Genomic DNA, 6,967 nt, shown 5'->3' on the forward strand with positions numbered 1-6,967 from the left:
GTATTTATCCAGAGAAAACGAAAACACTAATTTGAAAAGATATGTGCATCCCTATGTCCATTGCAGCATTATTTACAATAGCCAAGATTTGGAAGTAACCGAGATGTCCACTGATACATGAATGGATAAAGAATTATGATATATATACACAATGGAATATTACACAGCAATAAAAAAGAATAAAATCTTTTTTAATTTCCATGTGCAAAAACATGGAAGGATATAGAGGATAAAAGTCAGGCAGAGAAAGACACAAACCATGTGATTTCACTTATATGTGGAAACAAACAAAAAAAATAGACACATAGAAACAAAGACCAAAGGGATGGTTACCAGAAGGAAGAGGGTAAGTGAGATGCGTGAAGGAGAGGAATATGGTTAATAATATTGCAATAAGTTTGCATGGTGACAGGTGATTACTAGAATTAATGGGGTGATCACATTATAAGTTATAAAAATGTCAAATCACTATATTATACACTTAAAACTGATATAACCAATATAAGATTGTATGGCAACTATACTTAAATAAAAATAAATTTAAAAAGAAGAAGAACCCATGTTGAGACTAGTAGGAGGGACAGAGTCGAGACGATGGTCTTACACCCATGTGTAATATTTGAGATTCAGGAGGGATATCTTGGCTCTGGAGCAAGGGGCTCCAGACCAATGCCAAATTTCCAGAGCCAGGAAGAGGAATCCCCGCAATATCTGGCTGCAAAAAATCAGAAGGGTTTCAGTCTGCATGAGATGGAGGGCTTCTGGACACCAAGGTATCCTTTTAAAGGGCCTGCTCCCAGACTTACTCGTGAACACTCAACCTAAGCTACAGCAGAGGAACAACAGCTCAAAAGGTGCCAGGGTCATAAGGGGAAAAATGTAATTGTGTGGCTTCAGGCCTAGGGCTGGAAGGGCAGCCACCATTATTCCTGTGTTCAGCACTCCTCCAACACTCCCTGTATACATAGGTGGGCACCAAATCTGAATCTGCATTAATCTGTGAACATTGCTTACTTCATCCTAGTGACTCCCTGAGACCTTTTTCCACCCAGCTCACATACCACCTGAGCCTTTTTCCTTAGCTGTTGTTCCTCACAGGCAGCCAGCCTCAGCCTGTTCTGCACAGTTTACTAAAAACTCTCAAAGGTCTGTGGTTGGCCTCTGCATGCTTTGTGCCTCTTGCTGAGTAGCACCAGGCCCAGCACTGGTGGTAGCCAACCTGGTTCACAGCATGACCTTTCCCACTTCTTTCCAGGCCCAGCAAGGCAGCTACTACCAACCATGGATAGCTATGTAGCTCCTACCAGGAGACCCTTCCAAGAGGCCCCAAAACCAACACACCTGGTAGCCACCTTCAGACCACACAAGAGCACTACCTGATTAGTTCTATCAATACCACACCCAAAGGGTTAGAGGTATCACACTACCTGATATCAAACTATACCAGAAACTATAGTAATCAAAACAGCATGATACTGGCATAAAAACAGACATATAGATCAATGGAACAGAATAGAGAGCCCAGAAATAAACCCACACCTGTATGGTCAATTAATATATGACAAAGGAGGTAAGAATATACAATGGGGTATAGACCTTCTAGTCAATAAATGGTGTTTGGAAAACTGAACAGAGACATGAAAAATATGTATCATATTATTATATACAAAAATACACTTGAAATGGATTAAAGGTTTTTTAAGTATATTTTATTGATTACGCAATTACAGTTTTCCCAATTTTCCCCTCTTTATCCCCCCTCTAACCTGCACCCCCCAACCCTACAGCATTCCCCCCTTAGTTCATGTCCATGGGTTGTACATATAAGTTCTTTGAATTCTGTTTCCTATACCATTTTTACCTCTCTCCATCTATTTTGTGCCTACCAATTATGCTTCTTATTCCCAGTACCCTTTCCCCACTATTCCTCCCCTTACCCTCCCCACTGAAAACCCTCCATGTGATATCCATTTTTCTGATTCTGTTCATGTTCTAGTTGTTTGCTTAGATTTTATTTCCATTGTTTTTCTTTCCTTTTCTTTTTTCAGGTTCATTTGTTGATAGTTGTGAGTTTCTTGTCATTTTACTGTTCATAGTTTTTTATCTTCAATTTCTTAGATACATCCTGTTTACATTTCATATAATAAGGCTCAGTGATGATGAACTCCTTTAACTTGACCTTATCTGGGAAGCACTTTATCTGCCCTCTGATTCTAAGTGAAAGCTTTGCTGGATAGAGTAACCTTGGATGTAGGTCCTTGCCTTTTCATGACTTTGAATATTTCTTTCCAGTCCCTTCTTGCCTGTAAGGTTTCTTTTGAGAAATCAGCTGTAGCCTTATGGACATTCCTTTGTAGGTAACTCTCTCCTTTCCTCTTGCTGCTTTTAGGATTTTCTATTTAATCTTGGGTAACTTAATGATAATGTGCCTTGCTGTGTTCTTTGGGTCCAACTTTTTTGGGACTCTCTGGGCTTCCTGGATTTCCTGGAAGTCTATTTCCTTCACCAAATTAGGGAAGTTTTCCTTCATTATTTGTTCAAATAAGTTTTCAATTTCTTGCTCTTGTTCTCCTCTTTCTGGTACCCCTATAATTTGGATATTGGAATGTTTAAAGTTGCCCCAGAGGTTCCTAAAATTCTCTACATTTTTTTGAATTCTTGTTTCTTCATTCTGCTCCAGTTGGATGATTATTTCTTCCTTTTGTTCCAAATCATTGATTTGAGTTTTGGTTTCCTTCCTGTCACCATTGGTTCCCTGAGTATTTTACTTTATTTCACTTTGGGTAGCCTTCATTTGTTCCTTCATTTTGCGACAGAGCTCAATCAGTTCTGTGAGCATATTGATTACCAGGACTTTGAACTCTCCATCGATAGGTTGGCTATCTCCTCATTGCTTAGCTCTTTTTGTGGAGTTTTGCTGTTCTTTCATTTGGGCCATATTTCTTTGTCTTTCATTTGGTTGGTCTGGTTGATTGTTTCTTTAATTCCTTGGTTGTTGGAGTTCCATGCAGTTTGATTTTCTGGCACTTCTGGTTGTTTATTGATTTTAGATTGGTTGTTATCCTCATTTTGGTTGTGCGAGAAAGTGAAGATCTTCTACCTACACCTCCATCTTGGCCGGAACTGAATTAAAGGTTTAAATGTAAGACCCAAAATCATAAAACTCCTAGAAGAAAACATAGGCAGTAGCCCTGATTGGTGTGGATCAGTGGGTTGGGTATTGGCCCACAAACCAAAAGGTCACTGATTCAATTCCCAGTCAGGGTACATGTGTGGGTTGCAGACCAGGTCCCTGGCTGGAGACATGTGAGAGATAACCAATCAATGTTTCTCTTACACATTGATGTTTCTCTCCCTCTCTCTCCCTCCCTTCCCCTCTCTCTAAAACTAAATAAATAAAATCTTTAAAAAAAATAAAAGAGTAGGTTCTTTTGCATCTACCACCTAAGAGTTGGGCTGTAAGAAGCAACAACCCCTCCTCTTCTTCCTCTCCACCGTCCACTTGGCAGCCACTAAGCAGCAACCATGCATGAGTGCATCTGCATCCACGTTGGGCAGACTGGTGTCCAGATTCACAATGCCTGCTGGGAGGTCTACTGTCTGGAACATGTCATCCAGCCTGATGACCAGATGCCAAGTGACAATACAATTGGAGGGGGAGATGACTCTTTCAACACCTTCTTCAGTGAACCAGGCACTGGCAAGCATGTGCCCAGGGCAGTGTTTGTAGAACTGAAACCCACAGTCATTGATAAAGTTCTCACCGGTATCTACCACCAGCTCTTCCATCCTGAGCAGCTGATTACAGGCAAGGAAGATGCTTCCAAAAACTATGCCCATGGACATTATACCATTGGCAAGGAGATCATTAGCCTTGTCTTGGACCAAATTCAGAAACTGTATGACCAGTGCATGGGTCTTAAGGGCTTTTTGGTTTTCCAGAGCTTTGGTTCACCTCCCGGCTGATGGAACATCTCTCTGTTGATTATGGCAAGAGGCTCAAGCTGGAGTCCTCCATTTACCCAGCCCCCTAGGTTTCCACAGCTGTAGCGGAGCCCTACAACTCCATCCTCACCACCCACAGCACCCTGGAACACTCTGATTGTGCCTTTGTGGCAGGAAAAGAAAGCCCCATGAAGTTTCTATGCTCTGTAGTTTCTTTGATAAACAAGTGCTCTCTGCTCTCTGTAACACCTGCAAGATTTGTCGGGACAAAAGCTGAGTAAAAGTTATTTTTAGGTAAGGAGCTGGCTAGCAGATGTTGCTAAGGCAACATTATCCCAAGGCCAAAATGCTGACCTTCATTTCGCTTCTGATTCTGTATGCTCACTTGCTTTAGCAGATGAATCCCCCTCCTCCTTTTTGCCTTGTAACAAGTATTTAAAGGAAACTGTGATGGGCCGGGTTGCTCAGGATTTGGGATTTAACCCCTGGGTCCCCGGGTAATAAAGTTTGTGCTTCATCATCTCCCCTGCGTGTGAGTGATTTTCCGCAACACCTTCATGGTTGACAACAAGGCCATCTATGACATCTGTTGTAGAAACCTCGATATCAAGCATCAAACCTATACTAACCTGAATAAGTTGATAGGTCACATTGTGTTTTCTATCACTGCTTCCCTCAGGTTTGATGGAGCCCTGAATGTTGATCTGACCAAATTCCAGACCAACCTGGTGCCCTATCCCCACATCCACTTCCTTCTGGCCACATATGCCCCTATCACCTCTGATGAGAAAGCCTACCATGAACAGCTTTCTGTAGCAAAGATAACCAATGCATGCATTGAGCCAGCAAACCAGATGGTGAAATGTGATCCTCGCCAGGGTAAATACATGGCTTGCTGCCTCTTCTGCCATGGTGACATGGTCCTCAAAGACGTCAATGCTGCCATTGCCACCATCAAGACCAAGCGTACCAACCAGTTTGTGGATTGGTGCCCCACTGGCTTCAAAGTTGGCATTAATTACCAGCCTCCCATTGTGGTGTCTGGTGGAAAGCTGGCCAAAGTACAGCGAGCTATGTGCATGCTGAGCAACACCACAGCTACTGCTGAAGCCTGGGCTTGCCTGGAGCACAAGTTTGACCTGATGTATGCCAAGTGTGCCTTTGTCCACTGGTATGTGGTTGAGAACATGGAGGAAGGAGTTTTCTGAGGCCCATGACCACCTCTAGGGTGGACATGGCCACCCTAGAGAAAGATTATGAGGAGGCTGATATGGATTCTGTTGAAGCAGAGGGTGAGGAAGGAGAGGAATACTAAAGTTAAAATGCCACAACAGTGCTGCTTTTGCAGGGAAGTTTATTCTGTTTTCAATGTTGAAAAGTTGTGGTTTGATCAGTTAATTTGTATGTAGCAGTGTATATTCATATACAATTACCAGCCTATGCTTTAAAACATGACACTTTGTTACAGACTCAATCAGTCCATTTCTCTGATGGGTTTGAATAAAGTATTCCCTGTCTTTAAAAAAAAAAAGAAAGAAAACACAAGCAGTAAACTCTTTGACATTGCTCTTGGTTATATATATATATATATATATATATATATATATATATATATATATATATATATATATATATAACCTTCTCTGTTCAATAGAAACAAAAGGAAAAAATGAACAAATGGAACTACATAAAACTAATAAGTCTTTGCACAGCAAAGAAAAATCGTCAACAAAAGGACAACCTACCAAAATGAGAGAAGATATTCACTGATGATGCATCAATAATAAGGGTTAATATCCAAAATACAGGAGTCCAGCAGAAGTAAAACTTGTTTGAGTGTGGTTGGTAGGGTAATAATATGGGTGTAACAATTTATAGTTTTAATTTGGACATTTCACCCAAAATGTCATAATGGTGTGTTTGAGTATGATATTGTTATGTTACAGAATTACATGCTTATGATATTGTAATAAAAGATTTTGTAGTCACCCTGGCTGGCGTAGCTCAGTGGATTGAGCGTGGGCTGCAAACCAAAGTGTCGCAGGTTTGATTCCCAGTCAGGATACATGCCAGGGTTGCAGGCCATGACCCCCAGCAACCACACATTGATGTTTCTCTCTCTCTCTATCTCCCTCCTTTCCCTCTCTAAAAATAAATAAATAAAATCTTAAAAAAATTTTGTAGTAAATAGGGGTGTTATTTGTGCCAGACTCTATATATAAAGAGCTCATACAACTGAAATCCAAAAAAACCCAAACAATCCAATGATAAAATGGGCAGAGGACCTGGACAGACACTTCTCCAAAGAGGATCTATATGACCAATACACTTATGAAAAGATGGTCAATGTCACTAATCATCAGAGATATTCTAATTAAAACCTCAATGAAATATCACCTCATACCTGTCAGAATGGCTACCATCAATAAATCAACAAACAAGTGTTGGCGAGGATGTGGAGAAAAAGGAACCCTAGTACACTGTTGCTGGATGCAGATTAATGCAGCCACTATGGAAAACATTATGAATTTTCCTTAAAAAATTGTTTCCTTCATATTGGTTTTCATTGAGACTGTATCAGTTTGCATTCCCACTGACAAAATGGATGGCACTTGAGAATATTATGCCAAGTTAAATAAGTCAGACAGAAAAAGTTAAGAACCATATGATGTCATTCATATGTAGGATATAAAACTAAAAGTAACAAATAAACAAACAAGACAAACAAACAAAAACTCACAGACACAGACTACAGTATGGTGGTTACTAGAAGGAAGGGGGGGTGAAAAGGTAGTAAAGGGAAAGAAAGAATGGAAAAAACAAAAAATAAAAATTAATTAATTAAAAATAGAACTACCTTATTTATGACTCAGCAATTCCACTTCTTGGTATATATTCAAAGAAATCAAAACACTAATTTGAAAAGATACATGCATGCTTATGTTCATTGCAGCATTATGTATTGAATACAATAGCCAAGATACAGAAGCAATCTAAGGTTCCATCAATGAATGACTGGAAA

General features: G+C 40.2%; 1 pseudogene; it reads left to right on the plus strand.

Annotated features, from left to right (window-relative positions):
* The first annotated feature begins 3,525 nt into the window (after positions 1–3,525).
* LOC123807597 lies at positions 3,526–5,260 on the plus strand (annotated as a pseudogene).
* Positions 5,261–6,967: the final 1,707 nt, after the last annotated feature.

The sequence above is a fragment of the Phyllostomus hastatus genome, unplaced genomic scaffold (genome assembly GCF_019186645.2).
Source record: "Phyllostomus hastatus isolate PE091 unplaced genomic scaffold, TTU_PhHast_1.1 phas_scaffold_46, whole genome shotgun sequence".
Taxonomy (NCBI): Eukaryota; Metazoa; Chordata; class Mammalia; order Chiroptera; family Phyllostomidae; genus Phyllostomus; species Phyllostomus hastatus.